We start from the raw sequence: 19,410 nt of genomic DNA on the forward strand, positions 1-19,410 counted from the left end.
GAGTTACTCTTCTGGTTAAGTGTACATCATAAATATACAGGATGACATGTTATACATGAGCTGATGCCACAGTGAGGGTCTGTCTTCTTGCACTGCCAAATTTCTTACTGTATGTCTGCAGTGGCTTGATGTTGCATGCATTAAGCTGCCATTGATGTTTTACCTTCTACCTCCACAAAGGCAAGGCAAAGCCCTAACATACAGAGCTCCCAGGTATGCCCTTTATTTGTAGCTGACCTCATTCTCTTCCCTGGGCTGGGGCAGGGTGCAGTGACTGAAAATGGTCTTCAGTGAGGTGGCACAGATATCTGCCAGTGGTTAATTAAATTAACGGTGTCCATCTGGATGGGTTTAACTCAGAATTTCCTTACATTTATGGATTGACTGTGGAACAACATAATTATATAAATGTGTTTTGATGTCCAAATTGAGGACACAGATATAATCCTTGACTACGTTACATAAACCCACACATTTTCAATTAGTAGAAATGCAAGCCCATTTTTATGTTTGTAAAAATACCCTCTTTGCTTAATAAGCAAGTTCATTTTATCTGTGCCAAATAATTATTTCACATTTATAAAATATGGGCTCTGAAAACAGTCCTCTTTTACTTCAGGTACAAAATACAAGTGAACATTCTTAACTCCTAGTCTTTTTGTGTTTTGAATAAATGTTGATCTCGCAAGAGGACGGAAAGCTGCTGGCTATTATTTTCTCCTGCTTCTGCTTTATGCTGTATTTAGCTTTATTCCTAAGTAATGCATTCTGGGCATGCATATTATGGCATATTTTGTTAACACGTAAGAGAAAATATCCTAGTCTTCAAATCACAGCTATTGTAAGCTTTAAAAATTATGAATGCTCTGTAGGGAAGAACAGTGTCTGTGCCCATTGCAAAACTTTCATTGCTGGTGAAAACTGAGCAAAAATTAACTTCACATCACGAAAGTGCAAAGCATATTAAGGAAATTAAATTATTTGCGTCAACTCTGGCTATATCTGCTAAATATTTTCTAACCATTCTACGAAAATAAAACAGAAGGCAAACTTGCAATGAATAGAAACAATAATGGTCAGTAGCATGTATTGCATGTTTTTTTGAATGGAAAGTAATTTATCACATCTGAAATAAAAGCTGTTTATTCTTGTGCTTCACTGTCTGTAGCAATCTTTACAATTTATCTGTGAAAAAGTGAGAAACTGTACCACCATTAGCATATGAATACTTGACACATCAAATTGGTTGTACAATAACAGAAGGACATTTGCTATTGGTGTATGCACACAGACAAAGCAGCCATTTTGGGGGGCGGCGGGGGGAGAAAAAAAAATTTAAAAATGAAATGGTGTGGGTGTTTAACCCGTTGACTGTCTCTCTGGTTTCACACAGTGACTTTGATGAGGACAGCCCAGCAGAGTGGCTGGAAATTCATAAAATTAAAAAAAAAATGCGTGTGCAGATTAAATGCTGAAACAAAGATCATACGTATTGAATTTGTATTCAGATGGTAGTGGACGAGATGATGCAAGTAATGCAAGAAACCAGTCTGGAATAAGCGATTTTGTGTGTCTTTTACATGTGCACCCTGGGTGGGGGCAGTACAGAAATGCGGAGATTGTACAGAAATGAACCATTGCCTACGTACAGTTTTATTTCACAGCAACAGCATTGTGGGCCTTGGGTCAGATGTGTGAAAGTATTTCTCAAAGAAGCTGCATACATAATTGAGGCCCTAAGAAGGGTTCTCAGTTGAAGTTGCCAGGCTACATTCATTTCAAAAGCAGAGCCATTTGTTATCAAATTTAAATTAACTCTCTCGGCACTGGATGTGTAGTTTAAACAGCAGCTTTTGCAGACCATACTTGTTGTCTGAGGAAGGAGCAACAGTGCCTGCTCACTGACAGTAGTGTTATTTCGCAAAGGATGGAAATCTTACCTGTATTTAGGCCTGCAAAGTGGTGATCTAAAAAGAAGGTTAATTTCTGAGAGATAACTTTATGCTTTATTCTCTTTTAGAAGCCATGGTGGTCTTTTTCTCCCATTCTTTTCTTTCCCTTAAAAAAAAAAAAAAAAAAGTAATGATTTCAGCTTTAATTTGGGAATAAATTAGTAAATCAGTATTTGCTGTTGGTTTTCTGCAAGCACACTGTGGCTGCCTTCACCAATATTTTTTTTCAAATTTTACTTTAAATGAGGCTTCAAGTCTTTAAAGATACAGATTAGCAACTCAAGATATTTGTATTTTTCAGCCCCACATGACCTACAACAGCTGGGTGTGATCCTGTAGACTTTACTTGCACCAGTAATCCTTACGGATGTAACTGTAATGTGACTTCCACCACATTCAAGAATTACTAACGAGAGAAAAGATTGCATTAATTGTTACAGTTTATTATTTATTTCCTTGAGCATCCCAGTGTGCTGTGTGCTTTCCGAGCAGAGGAGAGATGTTCTTGCCATAGGAGTTCACATGGTTGTTACAAGCAACACACAAGGCTTGATGATGCTGTCTCTTAAGTAGCAAAGGGCAACCAATAAATGCAAACACCCCAAACCACAAACATCCATTTACCACATTAATCTGCTTTCACTGGGTTCCTGTCCTCCCTGTGCTCACTTTCAGTAAATATTTTAGGAGTTGAGTGCCAATGGCAAAATATTTGTGGAAAGCAAATTTCATATCCTGAAAAGAAGTCTGTTTGTTAGAAACTCTTGGTGCGCTTTCTTGACAGATGTTGGACACTTCTGAGCTCAGCAGGAACATATGTTTGCTTGAAGGTAAGGTGCTTTGGCCCAGATACTTGAGGGTCATTCCCTAACCCTCAATGAAATCAACCACCTTTGAAGGAAGATGCTCTGTTGTGTAGAGGCCAGAGTGGTCATTCAAAACTTCACAGCCATAGCTCCAAAATAAAAGAACAGGTACAGAAGTTCATGACTTCTCCAACCAAAGGCAACTGATGCCTTCAATGCAGGTTTTAAATATTGGTAATGAAGGCATAGGGTAGGAAAAAAACCCCAACCCCAAACCTACCTTGCAATCTGCTCACAGATATGACAAGAGATGGAAAAATTACTAAATTTATCAAATAAATTATACATCAGGAATTATTTGCTCTGTGTAGCTTTAAATTAGGTTTACTCAGGCTAATCAGCAAAGATGTGCCAACAATTAAACCCAACAGAACATCCCAGTCATACACATAATGTGTTTATGCCTGAATGTGTCATCATACAGCGTGGGTGTTTTGAGCAAGAAGAGAAAGATGTACCTACTTTTGTAAATGGTTATTTTTCAGTAAATTCTCTTTCAAAGTATTAAAGGTTTGATGTTTTAGGGCTTTTAGACCTGAATTTTTTACACAATTTAATTTGACATTTCTATTTTCATTTCTCTAATAAACTGGAGCCCCTATCTAAGACTTTACTATGATGAAGCTTAATACGCTATGCTAAATATAGTATTCTTAACTATCTGTGCTTTTCCCTCTTGAAACACAAGATTAGGGCACTTAATCTACATCCCTTCATCAACATAAGATGCTGATTTGTTAGAATGAAGCCAAGTCTATTGTAGCAGTCGACAGATATGCTGGTAAGACTGAATTTCATCTTTGTAGTCTCTAGGTTGAGAGAGGACTTTGTTTTAGTAAAGATGACAAGAATACTATCGAACACCGTGCTGCCACGTTAAAATTACTTTTCCCCATAAAAGTGGACAAACAGCATTTTATTATTCATATATGTAAAGATGTAGCTCATTTGTTTAAGCAGTTAGTAGGTGACTACCCCAGGTTGCCTGCCACATTAGTGACTGATCCCTTATGTAATCTACAAACATCTTCTGAGAAAGAGGAGGCAAAGATGAACTGTAATTAAAAAACAAGGAGAGTAAAATTACAGAGAATAACATTTACTCTTTGTTTTTTCTAAAGTAAGATATATCACATATGTGTGTCCCCACACAACCCTGCATATTATTCTAAAACTACAAACCATTTGCTTATTTAAAGCCTTGTACAGCTAACAATACTACAGAGCCAGTAAATCCCACCGAGCACTCTTTGAGAATCTTGTTTATTTACTGGTGGAAATGATGGACCATCCTTGTGTATCCATGACAACACTGCAACATGCCAGAGCAGGACTAGGTCTTTTCTTGCTCCTGCAATATGAGATTAAAAGTAAGAGGCTAAATCTTATTAAATAGCAGAAGCTTTTCAAAAGATAAAACATAAAGTTTATGGGAGCATATGATAGTTGCTCATGGTAATATATTTGTGCTATTTCAATGCTTTCGTTAGGTTCCTCTGTTGAGTGTAAATAGTACTGAATGGTGAACATACCAGGAAAGATAAAACTTTGCAGTTCCTCATGGAGTTTGTAATACAGGAAAGTGATTCAACAGCATCAAGCCTGAATTGCTAAGAATATCCATTTTAAAGGGTATTAAACTGGTTCATGCTGTAATTTTTATCTTTTCTTGAAAGGTGCTACAGGTTCTTTACTATTTTTTGTTCTCATGCTGAATGATTTGATTAAGAATGTTACATGATCCAGTGGATTAGTAATGTAATTGCCTATTTATATTTACAAATCCATGCATTTTCTTGGTGCATTTGTGTTTTCTGTGCAGTTGATATGTTGGACTGATATGACTGAGTTGCAAATCATGTGTATGTGGTGGAATTTAGACACAAAATGAAAATTCAATTCTTTATAAGCCATTGTTTTTCTTACTGTTACTCTTGATTATGTTACCATTGCCTTGACAAAGGTTGTGCATTTTTAAGGTTTAGAAAAGCACCTTGAAAAGTTAAATCAAATTAATTCTGTGCAAACAAATCTATGCAATAAAGGAAGAGTTTCTTAGCTAGCAGTAATTTCCAGCACAATATTTATCTTCCCCTAACATCTTAATAAACAACACAGTAAGCCAAATCCTAGCATAGGTTTCTCAGCATTCATAGATTTAAATGACAAAAGAGTTTGATTTAATACACCAGATGTCCTCCAAGTATATTGCATTTTCCAGACACATTAGTATTTAAGCTAATGTCTAAAGTACAAGGCTAATGTTACCTATATTCTGATCGCAGGAGAAAGAAAGTTTTCTGTTTTAATATTAAGTGTGTTACTTGAATCTGTCAGTTGATTCACTAAAATCGGAGAAGTCCTGAAACAATCAGTAAGCCTTAGCTGAGACCAGCCCATCACTGTACATTAAAAAATAAGGATCAGAGTGTGGCAGCTCTGAAAATTATACAGAAAACATCCCTTGAAATGGATGGAGTAACTTCTTACTGGCTTTCAGAATAACAGCAAATTTATTTTTTTTTTTTTTTTAAAAGGATAATAGGAAGAAATAAATTATTTCTGTGGTTTTTTTCTCATTTTCTATCCCATTCTCAACACATTATAATTGGTCATCTCTGCACAAACAACAACAATTGCTTGTTAAACAGCTGCTTCTGCAGGTACCTGTTCCTCAGCTAGAAGAGACACACAGGTTTTGGTCTCCTGTTGCCTGATTTTGATCATCATACTTTAGGGTGAGAGGGAATTGCTTACACACTTCTTGTTCAGGTGTGTGTCTATGTACAAACAAAAATGAAGCTTTGAATTTGGCGGGGGGGGGGTTGGGATTTAGTTGCTCTTATTGCTGTCTGGGTTAGCATTTACTTAGTCTATGAGGTCAAAAGGAGCCTTGTGCTAATGGCACCAATCTGAGTGACAATAATTTTCATTTTTAGCAGAGAAAGGAGGGAAAGACGGGTGTCCCTCAGACTAGATAAGTGTTATTCTGCAGCTAACTTAACTGCGTGGCATCTTCAGTGTTAGAAAAACAATATTTTTCAAGATTCCAGCTTTGGTATTGGTGCCAAATTTCTATCCAAACAATGGTGCAGAAAATCCTTTTTGCAATACCTTTCTCCTTTTTCAGGTCAGGCTTTGTAGGCTACCACTGTAAACCATCACAAAATATTTCTGCGTTGTTGTAGTTGTACAGAAATGTCAGCGAAAATGCCTATAAAAAACCCACAAAATAAAGGCCTGGTCAAAACAGATGTCTCTGTCTTCCCCATAACACAAGGAGGTAGGAATCGGATGGACCCCCTTTGGACCATGCTGGTCACTCTGGTATTAGCATGTAAATATTATTAGCATGTAAATATTTTGTACAATAGCAAAAGTTTCACAGACAAGTAGTTTCACTAACTGACCTCTGATGATCCAGTGTGACTGGCTGTAGGAGCAGCCTGGTAATAGTGTTGGGATATTTCCCTCATTTATGCTGATTGACCAGAATTTAGCCAGAAGGAAGAAGCTCTGAGCGATTTATTTGATTTTTACAGTTAGAGAGGAGTGTGTCTTTTTGGGGCACTGCAGGGAAGAACGCTATACCTGTTGCAGGTAAGCAATATTACAACCTGTGAGTGATCTAGCCAGGGAAAATGATAATTTGTCTTACTTGCCACTTCAGTAAGGTCCCTTACTGGAGTTTGTTCAGACTGCATAAAATGCAGATTAATCCTCTGAGCACAAATGTCGTTTTGGATTTGCTTGCTCTGCATGCAGACATCATTTTTAACATTCAGAAATGGCCAGAACTAGGTTGGTCAGGGTGATCATCAACCCTTGGAGGATTTGCTTCCAGGTGTTTTTGCATCTAGTGTGAGAAAATGTGTCTTTTGGCTCCAGCGGATTTGGGATTCTGGTTAAACAAGAGTACAGATCTCGTGCTTTTAAGATTACTGTCAGGTTGGGGGGAAGACAGCTGAATGAGGCAGAGGCTGTTAACTAAACTGGCAGCAACTTCCCAACAAGTGGCTATGATGATATCGTGCTTTCTCAGTTTTGTTTTCACTTTAGTAGGTGCATGTAGCTTTTCATTATTTGGTATAGCGTGTGCAGTTCCAATGCATTAGTATTTTGTGGAATTGTTTCTTTCTTGTAGCTGAGCTGGGATATTTTAAAATCTTCTACGGCATCTATGAATTGCCCAGTATACTTTTGCACGCCCTGCAGATATATGTTTTTATGTTCAGCAATGTTTGTCTAAAAATTCTTAATTGTTTAGCAAGTTCAGCTGCAAGAAGGGTTGATTTTATCAGCTATGTTTATGCATCCTGAAATCAGATAGCTTTAGTGTGTTTGCACAATGACAGTAAATGATAGTTTGTAGGCAACAGCATGCAATTTCAACAGTAGATTGAAATGCAGACAGGAAACCCATCAAAAAGCAGTCAGCAGATTAAGGGAGGAGTGAAATATGTTACAAACTAAAATTTAAAATAGATGTCTCAAAAATACTTTCTGAAAATGAAACATATTTTAAGACAAGATAACATATTATGGAATTTATACGAAATTTGAAGCCAAATTCCTGAAAACAGGCATATCGACATTCATGACAAAGCAATCTTCTCACTGTTCCTCTTTGCGTCTTCTCTCCATCTGAGACTGCACATGCAGGAAAGCATTGTGGAGTTCAAAATCCAGTTTCAGAGTGCAATTGTGAACATCACAGCCATGCACATCAGATACTAACTACAGTACTATCAACTACTAACTACATGTTAACCTCAAACTTAATTTAGCCTCAAACTGAATTTGCACATCTCCCTTTACCCGTCTTTGCTTTACCAGCTACTCTCAGTCTGGAGCATCGTGCCGTCCTTGTGCAGTGCCCAGGGAAGGTATGTGCTCAGCATGGCCCTGGGCAGATTTGACTAAACTGGACAACTTTCCTTTCAGGGAGCTACAACACTCCAGCAATGCAGGGCCACTGGCTTCAAAACAGTTTCCATGACCTGCATCGAATATCCAGCAGCCATTCTATTGCAATTCAATTGTTTTAGTACCCATAAAAAAAAAAAAAAAAAAAAAAAAAAAAGAGAGCGAGAGAGAATGCTTTATTGAAATAACATACTGAGATTACATTAAAAAGTCAAATAAATACCTTAAAGATTAAGTAAGGTGACACCCTTACTTGCAACATATTTCCACAGATAGGCATGCCTAAGTATGGAGCAGTTTTAAGGATTACAATTCAAATGCAGGAATGGGGCAAAGTTCAGCTACTTGTACATAGAATACTGTAAATTGTATTGTCTAAAAGTGAGGTAGGGCAGTGGGAGCAACAAAGATAAAGAAGTGGGTGATAAACCTTCGTTTTCTATTAGTGGTGTGAACAAAGTTCAGAAAATAATAATTATAGAAAGAAATTGCGTGGTCTATGGTTGTCTCCTCATCAAAATATTTTTACTGCTTGTTTCTTCAGTGTGCCAGCCAGCAGGGTGGCTGAGCAATAATATCTTGTAAATAGTGGAATTTCTCACTCTTATCAACTGTGTTAGAGCAACTTAGGAAAGTTTTACTCAAATATATCCTACAGACAAAGTTCAGTGTGAGCTTTTGTTATTCACTGAAAAATATAGTTAATAAACAAAAATTTTGGTAAGTGGCGCTTATTATTTTGTTTGATAACATCCCATTAGATAAAATGTTTTAAAAGACCTCAGCTGGTATAATCTGTTCAAAAAGCAAGAGAAAAAAACAAATTTGTTTACCAGAGTCCAGATGTTGTTAGTATGCACATCTGTAGTATTTAGATGCTGTTTGTATGCACATCTGTAGCATTTACATGGCACAAAAACATCAAAGAATTTAAAAACTTGGCTTGTTAGTTGCAATTATACAGTTGCAGATCTAGAACAAGTATAAAATCTCATATTAACAAGGAAATATGTAAAACAGTGATTTTCAGCTTACATTTTGTTTGTGGGATGATGTTACTGACTCTGCTAGACAGAGTCAGTGATCCCTTTTCAAAACTGGAAGCAGTCTAAAGATGATTTTGTTGATCATTGCTCTGCTGTTGACATCATTGACTAGAAACATAAGTCACAAGATGCTACCATAAATTGAGTTGCCATTATTAGCACTGGACACAAACTAGACTGCTAGCAATAGGTAAATCATAAAAAGATTTATAGATTCTATTTGGCTCAGATGAGCATCCAAAAACATTTTGGGTGAATATTGGGATGAACCCACGAAGAGGTCAACACATTGCAGCTGATGTGCAGGGGCCAGACTATGGACTTGCAGGGGCTGAAAGAGGTTTCCAGGGCATCCAAAACCAACCAAAGGTTGATTGAAGCAATTGTTTTCACTGTTAAAAATTCTGAGATGCTTGTCCAAAGTACATCTTTGACATAAGGGTACTGAAGTGAAGGGTGCCATACACATTTTGCACGTGCTAATCTGATAGCTACATGGTTGACTATTGCAGAGGATAATCATAGACAAACCTGGAAAGGAATGAATTGTTCTGACTGACTAAGCATGTCTTAGAAAAGAAGGAGCTAATTACAGCTGTAACCAGTGCTACTCAAAACAGATCGGGGCAGGATATCTGCTTCACAAATGTGTTTGTTAGGTTGCTCCAGTTTTTTTCTTTTCCAGCTGTGAAAGACACTGCAAGTCCTTCACTACCTCTAAGTTCATAAGAGGTGAAATTTTGCGTTCTTACTTCTGGTGACATTATACCTTTAAGATTTTGCCAAATTCTCCCTGTATTTATGTAAAAGTTGAAGTTTGTTTCTTTAGAAGATGTTAGTACTTACTGGAGGCACATTTTAAATATCTTGTAATGGTCTTAGAAACCCCAAATATGCATAGCCTAGATCAGTTTCACTGTATAATGCAAATAACACCCTACAAAATTTGGTAAAAAAGGATATCCAAGTAACTTTCATGTAAAATAAAAACCCAAAAGCCAGTTTTCTGTCTTTCAAGAAGTTTCAAAAGGACTCAATGTATCTGAATTTACTATCAGATCACTGCTGGTAAAATGTTATTTTTCCTTTTCTCAGTGCTTAAAAGTAATTTATGTGCAATTTTAGTTTATATTGAAAGTTTTTTCTTACAATTTTTTTCCCCAAAATTTCCTTTGTGTTCACGTTCTCTTTTCGGTCATGGAATACACAGAATTTCAGTAAGAAAAGCAATTTTGAACTTCACAAGCAATTTTTTTTTTTCTTTTTTCAACAGATAGTTTTATTATACTAAAGCTACATTTTATAGGAACGGTTATAGGAAAAAAATTTCTGAGTAAGTGCTTTGTTATATTTTTAATTTGGCTGACTGTATTTACAGAAGGATTCCTTGCAAAAGGATAAGGATGTGACTCAGTCAATTAGGATATAGGAAATTTTAGTTAATTTGCACATAATATGATTTCTTAAAAGTGATAGGACAAAGTGTTTGAATTTAGTTGCCTAGAATTAGGGATCTAAAACCATCTCAGACCATTCATAACCAGTCTAATTTTAAAATCAGCCAATTCTCCTCATTTCCATTGGATTTGTAGAACATATTAATTAATTAGTATTTATGATGTTTAACTGTGTGACCTATTTACTGTACTCATAAGAAAAATTTAGTCCTGACCTGGCCATCTTACGAAACTGCATGTGTTCTTAATCAGTTTAATTAGTATGGACACTGTCACCAATAAGTGAACTCTAAAGTGGCTAATTGCTTTATCTGCATGTTTTCGGAATATATTCTGAATACTAGCCCAAGTTGTACTATTTTACCATAGTAAGTCTAAAATACAGTGAATTATAAAGCTTGCAGAACATATTCAACTCACTGATTAACTTCGAAAGCGTCAATACATCACCTGCAGACTGCAAGACCCAGCATCGCCCCTAGAAGAAGCTCAGTGAAGTAATTAATGATATTGGTATCTATAAGAGCACTCACACTGCTCTTCTTGCAGCTGTGACTTTGTCTAAGTTCAGTGCAGTTTTTCTTGATTTACCTCCCTCTGACACAAGGCTTCACAGTTATGTGACATGAACGTGTTATCTGTGTTAGTCTGAAAATAAATATTAGGGTAAGCAAATGTATAAAAATTTGTCTCTCAGACTCAGAGCTTGCAGGGTACTGGTCTCCCTGAGCTGTCTTCCCGCCCCATATTGGGCACGTTGTCTTCTGCGGCATCAGATTTAAAATGCTTCACTGTGCGACGCTTCATGCTTCGGTAATCTGCACACTCGCTGGTGTTTTTTTCAAGCTGTATGAAAGCAGGATGTGTACATGGTCTTTCAAGCATCTCCCATGATATGTCTGTTTAAAGCTATTGTTTTTCTCTATACCTGCCTATAGGAGTAAATTACAGTTACTTTTTTTCTGTACAGTGCTCTTAAATATAATTATCTCTCTTCATTTTTTATAGGGGAAATGGAGTTTAGAACTGACTCTCGACACTTGATGCACATTTGGCAGGAGGCCAAGGTGAATCAGAATAAACATCCAGAAGAAAATGCCAAATACAAGAAAATAACAGCAACTTAATATGATTTAATACCAATAAAGTGGTTAAGGTTAGTGGAAACAGTCCTTGATCTTTTCTTCTTCTAATAAATTAAAAATGATTTTATAATACATTATAGCTGGTGTAGCTCCTTCCAGCTAGGGCCATCCATCACAGCCCGGGTGGAAACACTGCTTTCTCTCCGTATGATCGCAGCCAAACTGTTGAGGAAGGTTCGTGGCAGAGGACAGCGGGTGACGAAGACCTACACGCTCTGTTGGGGAGCCCATTCCTGCCATTTTCCACAATTTCCTTTGTGTTCTTTTGTTGAAGCAACAGGCACCAGCTCTTGCTCTAACACGCACTGTGATGCAGCCATCCTATCACTCCACACCTCCAACGTGGTTTTGGGTCCCGGGATGCAAAGCCTGACCTTCAGCCATGCCTAGCAAAACTGGTGGCACTGAGCGATGCAAATTGTCTTCCTGCACCACGTCTTGAGAGACCCCTGTGATACCCGCCTCCTCCCTCCTCTCCCCTCCTCACACTTGAGTGTTTCACACGAAGGAGTCACAGCAGCTGAGGTATGACCTCATGTCTGACGTAGATTTCATTGCCTAAGCCCTCCCCACTTTCTCATCCACCGCCCGAACCACGGCCGCTCCCTTCCCGGCTCAGCAAATCTGAACTATTTTAATCAGAACACAGACGCTGTGGACCGAGGGGGTCTCCCACCCTGGGGCATCTGGTGGTTAGGCCACCTCCTGAGAGGCTGGAGGAAGGGATAAAGCTCCGTGAGGTGAAGGTGCAATGTCAGCCTGTGTTTCCTATACTCCCGTTGAGCTACCAAAGAAAACATAGCAAAGAACAGGTGGGAGGTAATTCTGACTCCACCGCTGGTTTTTGTCATGAGCGGTCCAGCAGATGTTTCCCTGAAGATCTCATGAGATGGGCAAAGGTGAGAAAGCCCAAAAGGCTACAGATCATAGTTTGGGTTGGAAGGGACCTTTAAAGCTCATCTAGTCCAACTATCCCTCTGCAACGAGCGGGGACATCTGCGACTAGATCAGGTTGCTCAGAGCCCCGTCCAACCTGACCTTGAATGTTTCCAGGGATGGGGCACCGACCACCTCCCTGGGTAACCTGCTCCAGTGTTTCACCACCTTCATTGTAAAAAAAAATTCATCCTTATGTCTAGTCTGAATCTACCTCCTTTTAGTTTAAAAACATTATCTCTTGTTCTATCATTGCAGGCCCTAATAAAAAGTCTGTCCCCATCTTTCTTATGAGACCCCTTTAAGTATTAAAAGATGTGAAGGAGACCCTTGGCTGTGCTGCAGTAGACTGTTGAGAACAGGCACGGAAAGTACCTACAAGGTTTGGTGAGAGGCACCGAATTTTAAACTGTTCTCCTGCTTATGCATTTTAAAAGACATCTTACATAACGTGTTTCTCAGTTAGTTGCCTCTGAAGTAATGACGTCAGTGCTGCCGTGATATCAACACTTTGAAGAACAGTTGACTATAATTTACTCTATCTTCAAACGGAGAATAAAATCTAAAGAATTATTTATATTGAGTTAACAAAATGATCCCCAAAAGATACTTAAACTTCCATTTAACTCATCTGATGTCTAAAATAAGGTGGCAGGCATTTATGTTCACACATCTGCTGCTTGATCTAATCACCACCATCATCATCATCATTGTCTCACATGAACATAATTACTCTTTATTTAATGTACAAATTTAAATACAATCTGTAATGGCATTTTAACAACTGCTGGGAAGTAAATGCTTACTTTCCATAGCCTGGTTTAAATGATGTTAGCAAGTACACACTGCGTAAGGATGGGAACTGTGATTTTACAGAAGACAGGTGTTAGAAAGCGAAAAACCAAGGAAAATTGTTGTCAGTTTGCCATAGAATTAAACACAAAACTGATCTGGCCCTAGCTGATTTTATGTTCTGTAATGAGCAAGGAGGTTAGGCTGGACTCACTGACATTTGCAGATACCCAACTTCATTGATTTGTTGTTTCAGGTGAAAACCACACAAAGTTTGTGACTCCTGGCATCAAGATAAACTTAAAAGTTTTGGCTTAATTCTGTTTTCAAGCTTTTACACTGCAAGTGTAAAAATTTAAAAATTATAAACTGTGTCAAAAACCTGAATAAATCAAGAACAGTTATGGACATGAGTCCTTCCAAAAGTCAAGTCTGCTGCAAATGGAGCTGATGAATACCTGGAGCAATGCAGTCTATGAAATGAGACAAGCATTTCAGATGGAGCTTCCACAGGCAGATGTTTGCAATCACAGTTTAATAAAACTAACCACCAGTTGTAATGTGACAAGTAAAAGATAGCTCTCTGTAACATGTTTAACTGTGACTTCCCGCTATTCAGAGGCTTTCTTTTTAAAAAAGCACCACGATGTGTAAAACGGTGCTGTGGCTTGTAGGTTGCAGGCAGCTCACGCTGTTTGCAGCAGTGCAGCCTTTCCATACTCCTGTGATACGGGGAACCAGGGACGACATGTTTTGCAGCGGAACAATCTATAAAGAAGAAATACGTGTGCCACCTAATTGATACCGACTGGCTGATACCAAGACAAATCCTACACCATCCACCTGTTGTCTGCTCTTCACTGGAGCTGTGTAAAGCTACTGAAACAGTCATCCAGTTTGGGGGTTGTGCACTTCATTTTCTTTCCCTGCTAGAGAAAAATAGTGCCAGATGCTTAGGATGGGATAAACCTGCATCGCAGCTGTGTAAGGTGGGAAGGAAAAACATTTTCCATTAAAATCCTGCTAGTAGGGAAGTGGAGCTCTTTGCTTCCAGATCTTAGTAGGAAGTTAGAAAAGGTAAATTTTGGGACTATCAATGTGGTGTGAAATGATGGAAGGTCAAGAGAGAACAGGTACTGATTTCACTCTCACTATCTGGGTTAGAGGAATGCTCCTCTTGCCTTCTTTTCCTGTGGGATTGATGGGTATTAGGAAGTAGTCTCAGTGCAGCTCCCAGAAGAACTCGATTTTAACCGGACTTGGCGAGAACAACAATTATCCCCTTGAACCTTCAGCGGGCAATACCAGATATGTCATTAAGAAGGTTCCACTAATATTGAGGTATCCCTCCTCCCTGGAGCAGCATCCAGAGAGAAACAACCCCTTAAGGCTACGAGGTGTGCTGCCTGCACTCCTGGCCACTGGCTACCTCTTGTTAAAGAGGCATTAAGAAAACGCAAAACAACATTCTTGATCTGTGCTGAAAATTGCATGATGTTCCACCATGGCTGTGAAAGAGGCTATTAGTTCAGCAAAAGCTACTATATAATTTCATGGAGACAGTTCCCATTGCTGAAACACATTTGAATGAAATTAATTTCTGAATAAAAAATTAACTGGAGAATTTAATGGATGACACCAGGGTCAAAGTTTGGCATTCTGAATTCTCTTTTTTTTTTTGCTTTTTTTTAAAAAACATGAATGAAAACATAGTTCACTCCCACCCTCTTTTGTGTGTCTTTTTGTTAAGTATCTATATAAATGAATACCTATGAAAATGTTAATGTGATTATCACCACCATCAGAAAATGTTTTCCACATCTTAAAACCAATTCTTTTTTCTTTGGTTTTCTTAATATCTGAAGTGGAAAGTCAGTGCAGAAAGACAACACCTTAGTCATGGATCATTTTGTTTGACTTCTGTGGAGAGAAGCAGTTTACTTTATGGTATTTATCTTGTAATAAAGAGTTAATGCTAACTTTGTTTTGTTTTGTTTGTTTTGTTTTGCTTTGGTTTACAGATGAGGTATCTTAGCTGCATTGCGTAAAAGCACTTAAGATGGATTACCGAATACTGGGAAATACATCTACAGTTCTTAATTTTTTGGAAACAAAATATGTTAGCAGCAAAAAGAAAACTTGGTCTTTATCTGCATCACGGAATATTCTGAAGACATTAATTATTGACAAACTGTATAGTGAGATGTGCAGTTTGCACTGCTTTGGGACCCAGGAGAGTTCTGCTTTTGGACAGCACGTAGCATAAAAAAAATCCCTGAGAGGAGGCACCACAAGAGTGTAAAATAAGTAAAAATCTGATTCTCTGTTTACTTCTAATTTTTCTTCAAGGATTCATCGATCATCCCCAGCTTTTGAACAAATCGAATAAGGCACATTTAGCACATGCACTGTTTGTCGTGCATGCAAAATTGCAAGGTGTGTGTTTCTTCATGCTGGAGTACAGTTCTTGAATCCTGAAGTCAGAGCCACGCAGGGAGAACCTGGAGAGTGCTCAGAGACTGCTAATTTATGTGCATCTTCAGAGATATGCATTAACCCATGCAGGTCTGAGTACTTGACTGGGTTCTTCAACTAGGAGCAAGTCTACTGAGCTGACACAGAGTTAAACTAAATGGAAGATGAAAAAGGTTCAAAATACCCTTGAGATGCACGTACAACCACTGCACCAAAATATTTATTTATTTGCTTGCTTAGGATTTAACAGTAACTTTTACTTAGGCCCTTTCATTATTCACCTAATGCACCGTGTACTGGAAATGCAGCTCTTCTGTTAAATTCCTATTTGCTTACTTGCTTGCTTGCTTGCTTTCAGCACCATGGGCCCTAATGGACAAATAAGTTAAGGACATTGTTTCATTCTAAACATATATAAACTTCAGAAACATGGTGATTTACAGCCAGTGAGAATTTTGAAATAGAAATCAACAGAAAAAAGCTATGATCAGTACCTAAAGCATGATTTTCCTATTTTATAATATTTATAAATTATAACTTAAAATTAAAAACCAATTTGTTTCTATGAAATGTGGCTATGTATATTTCATTCTTTAAAGGTTTCTCAGAGAACTATCTATCTTCATCTTCTCTACGAAATTACTGTTTTTTCAAAACTTCCTCCTTTATCCCTCTGTTTCTTATGGTCAGCAATAAAATTTTAGCTTTATATTAAACAAAATGTAAAATTCAATGAAAAAAAACCTTAAACCAGTTTCAAGTCACTTGTATTTTTATTGCTTTTTTACATTAATTTTATGATTATAGAGTTTAGCTTTTCAGAAATCCTGCAGATCTTCTGGAGACAAAATCTTTGTTGAAATTGCATGAAACAAAGATTATAAAACTAAGCTGTGAGATTAGCTCTGTGTGTGTGTGTGTGTGTGTGTGTGTGTAACACAGCCCCTGATCATTTTTCATGCCATGTCCTGCTGGCTATTCAGAACACTTTTTCCACCAATACAACATAACTTTTGATTTATTTAATGTATATGTTTTTCCCAATTTTCTACTAAAATAAACAGCTCGTATTGCTTAAATACTTCTCTTTGGTTAGAGTCCTACTTAAAATCTCTAAATTCTTTTAAAATCCCATTTCTAGGCCTTTCAGGAAGTTGAGCTGATGAAAAGGCTCCTCTTTTTGATCTTGATCTATTTTAATCTGGGTATTATGGTTACGGGTAAAGTCTAAAGTTCTGTGCAGCACCATCCTGTAGCAATAGAAGAATTAAAAATAGGACAGCACTACTTACTTTTAAATAAAGGGGTTTTTTTAAACATTTGGAAGCACACAATATATGACCACAACATGCTCATCACTGTCACGTAAATGGCTTTGAGAGCTGTGTATTTATTTCTGTGTATCACAACTATTTTGGAAACAGTGTTCAAACCTGCCTGGTGGCAATGGTGGAATACAAGGTGCATTTGGCATCGCTTCTTTGCAGCCGGGGCAGAGCTAATTTCTGCTCAGCATTCATTTCAGAGAGAAATGAAGCAGCGTGGACTTTCGGTGCGTATCAGGCCTGACAGCCTTGCTTTCTTACACCTAAATTAATGAGTGGAATTAATGGTTGGCGCACTGAGCAAGGTGCGTTTAGCTGCAGGTCCAGCTCCATTTCGATGCGAGTGACTGTCGAGGATATCAGACAAACTGCAGGTCACAGTCAGGAAAAGAGGAAAATCTGCCCGTGGACGACCATCCTGCTTCCCATTAACTCCGAGGCGTTTCCCTGACCTCTAAATGCTCGAGCTAATGCCAACACAGTGCTGAGCAAGGAGTAAACTGTGCTGGCTAAGGGGCTGCTGAGTCTTCCTTCCACTTTTGAAGAGAGAAATCAAGGACTGAACTGTGACTCTGATATATACTGCCTCTTCAGAGCATCTTTCATGGGAGCTCATTTAACCCTGCTTGCTTAGGAATAATTCATGGGATAAGTGAATCTCGCTCAAGATTTGAAATGGATATTGTGCAACAGAAAGCAAAAAGGCAAAGACCGCAAAAGTTGGATCTTAAGTGTATGCATACAGTAAGAGTATTTGAGGGCAAAATTAGTCCTGCTTTATTTAACAGAAAGCCAGAAGACAGACAGGTATGGGTCTACAGCACTGATCATCAGCCTACTAGGAGGATGAAGGCAATACCACCAATATCAAGCAACATGCCATCATGTAGCTGTAGAACTTACTTCCATTTTGTGCCATTCTGCCACGTGAGTCAGTCCCAAACCACTCATTTTTCATTTCCCTGATCACTGTTGTTTTCATCTCTGTGCCAGTGGATTGAAGAGTTAATAAAATTTCACTGCTACAAGAGGTCATTTCACAACTAAAAGCAGCAATTTGAAGTAGGAAATGGAACAAAAGCCAAGGACATGTTTAATGAGGTAGTATTCTGGATGTATTCTTTGAAGAACATTTGCAGAATTGTTTGATTGCTTTAGAGCATGCAGGAAACAATAAGCCCAACACAGCACTAATCTTGAGTCTCACAGTTGCATTCAGCTCAAACGTCACCATTCCACTTGGAATTACAAATAAATCTGATACTGAATTACCTAATATCATGGAAATAAATGCTCCTGTGTATTTTGCATAGCAAAATGCTCAGAAAAACAGCGCTTTTTCAGCCTAAACATTAAGAAGGTAAGACTTGAATCTGCCTATTCATATTAAAAAAAATTGCAGGCTTCACCAGTCTTAAGATTGGTGAACAAGGTTCTTTAAACAGTACAGAACTGCAATTTAACCACATCTCACACCAGTTAGATCGTTACATTTTTGTCTTCTAACAGCAACTGTAGAAGAGTATACTTAGAAACTGTCAATATTACATTGTATTGATTTTATTTAAAAGAAGCAGGCTGGTGTAACTGGCTTTGCATGTCAATGTGTGGACTCCAGTGCCTACCACTCAAGGACAATGCTCATCTCAGCTTCTAAATTTCAGCATGCAACATTTGGAATTCAATCTTTGGTCTGATTATTCTTGGAAAAGCAAGAAATCATAGATATCTAAATGCATTGGAATTGACTGTGCTGCTGGAGTGGGGTTTTGTGTCAATCGTGTTGCCATCAATGGGTGCCAATCAAATCAGATATCCTAAAGAGCAGCAGAAAAAATAAAAAGTAGATGTTAGTTCTTTTCTTTTTTTTTTTTTTTTTTTTATTGAATATCTTCAATTAATACAATTCTTCAATTGATTCTTGGCATTCTTCTTCATTTCCCACCACACTAATAAAAAAAATTATAAGCTCTGTTTTTCCTACACCACTCATGATGCTGCATGGATGCTATACCTTGAAGTCAACATACAAATGCTGTAGGACAAGTAATGGCAGGAGGCAAATTCATTAAAGGGAAGAAAACAGAAACATGAGCAAACTTTAAAAAAGACTATTAAAAAAGTAGCTTATGTGATTTTTTTTCCCTGCTACATTTCTCTTGATTAGGTTTTTGTTTTGAAAGCTTAAGAGGTCTCAGTGCAACTCAGTTTTGCCTCCTGCTTGACACTGCAGTGACACTACAGCATCTGTGGTACTTTGAAGCTTTAGCTAGAGAAATGGTGAATGTTGATATTTGAACTGGATAAAAGCCACCAGTCCCTGTACCCCTTGACTCCTCCAACATCTCAGATAAATTGTTTCAACCAACTGTCTAGTACCTCAAGGTAAATTTCATGAATGCTGGTGACTTAAAACCAAGTAACTTAACCTAAATCCTCCCTAACCTGCTCTTTCCCTTCAGTGGCTGGAATTTTGCCCTTTCAACATGA

General features: G+C 37.9%; 1 long non-coding RNA gene across 1 annotated transcript in view; it reads left to right on the plus strand.

The window, feature by feature from the left end:
- Positions 1 to 18,616, plus strand: part of LOC126036431 (uncharacterized) — a 74,607-nt gene extending 55,991 nt beyond the window's left edge. Inside the window, exons 3-4 of the long non-coding RNA XR_007505151.1 lie at positions 11,256 to 11,403; positions 15,142 to 18,616. This is a non-coding gene — a long non-coding RNA (uncharacterized LOC126036431). The remainder of the gene's footprint in view (positions 1 to 11,255; positions 11,404 to 15,141) is intronic.
- The last annotated feature ends 794 nt before the right edge of the window (positions 18,617 to 19,410 follow it).

The sequence above is a fragment of the Accipiter gentilis genome, chromosome Z (genome assembly GCF_929443795.1).
Source record: "Accipiter gentilis chromosome Z, bAccGen1.1, whole genome shotgun sequence".
Taxonomy (NCBI): domain Eukaryota; kingdom Metazoa; phylum Chordata; class Aves; order Accipitriformes; family Accipitridae; genus Astur; species Astur gentilis.